Source organism: Sinocyclocheilus anshuiensis, unplaced genomic scaffold (assembly GCF_001515605.1).
Source record: "Sinocyclocheilus anshuiensis isolate Anshui unplaced genomic scaffold, SAMN03320099.WGS_v1.1 scaffold1503, whole genome shotgun sequence".
Taxonomy (NCBI): Eukaryota; Metazoa; Chordata; class Actinopteri; order Cypriniformes; family Cyprinidae; genus Sinocyclocheilus; species Sinocyclocheilus anshuiensis.
In genome coordinates, this window is record NW_015554170.1 from 108,477 (window position 1) to 109,803 (window position 1,327).

A 1,327-nucleotide genomic window follows, 5' to 3' on the forward strand; every position below is an offset into this window, starting at 1 on the left:
ATGACTTTAGCTGGATTAAGGTAATCAAAAATCTGTTTACACGGTAGATTCTTAATCAGAGTATTGTCTTAATCGTATTAAAATCGGAGTATTGTTGTCCATGTAAACGTACTGATTGTTGAGATGATTTCTTAGGAATAGCACAGACAAATGATATCGTCATCATTATCATCAATCACAGTCGTTATCAGGATACTCGCGGTAAGTTGTCTTGATTTAGCCCAATCATTACAGGACCTGGTTATCTACATACAATTACAGTCTTCAATTAGATCATATTTGCTTCGATTAGTGCATATTTCTCCCAGGACATAGAGTAATGTACAGTACTGAATGTACTGTATCGGACAATGACTGATGCTATTTTACAAGCACGCTGTCAATCACTGCACTGTCAACTTTAGCAATGTAAAACCTTTTTACAATGCTTTTTCTGTGTCCAGATTTGACTGTAATAATAATGCAAAAAATGGTCACTTCAGATGAACATTTCGGGGGGGAAAAACAAACAAACTTTGACAAAAAGTAGTCTTTAATAATTCCTAAATATATATCCAAATGCAAAACCTAATACATGCAAATAATTATGACTGAAAATAGTTTCCAACAACTAGGGTATACACAGTCATGGATATATAGGTTATAGCCATCTAATGGTTACACAATGGTATTACAGATGATAAATGGTGCATAATTTTGAAGTATTTAGCACTAAGTTTTTTTCTCTTTTTCCCAATCCCCCGTCTAACTGGAAGAGGTGGAGGTACTGGTCTGCTTATCTCCAGTGATTGGAAATGTATTCCTTTACCTTCTCTGGGTATTAACACCCCCTTTGAATCACATTCAGTCACTATTACCCACCCTCTTAAAATCCATTTTATAGTTGTTTATCGACCCGCAGGACCACTAGGTAACTTCGTGGAAGAATTAGATGTGCTGCTCTCAACCTTTCCTGAGGATGGTACTCCCCTAGTTATGCTTGGAGACTTCAACATCCACCTAGATAAACCTCAGGCTGCAGACTTCCACACTCTGCTTGCCTCTTTTGATCTCAAGCGAGTGTTAACTACGGCTACTCACAAATCAGGCAACCAACTGGACCTTATTTACACACGACACTGCTCCACTGATCATGTGCTCGTTACTCCACTGCACACCTCGGATCACTTCCTCCTCACTCAAGATTTATATTTTGAATAAATGCTGCTCTTTTAAACTTATTCATCAAAGAATCCTGAAAAAAGTACCAGTTTCCAAATAAATATTTGGCAGCACAACTGTTGCCAACATTGATAATTCTAATAATAAATCAGCATATTAGAATGAT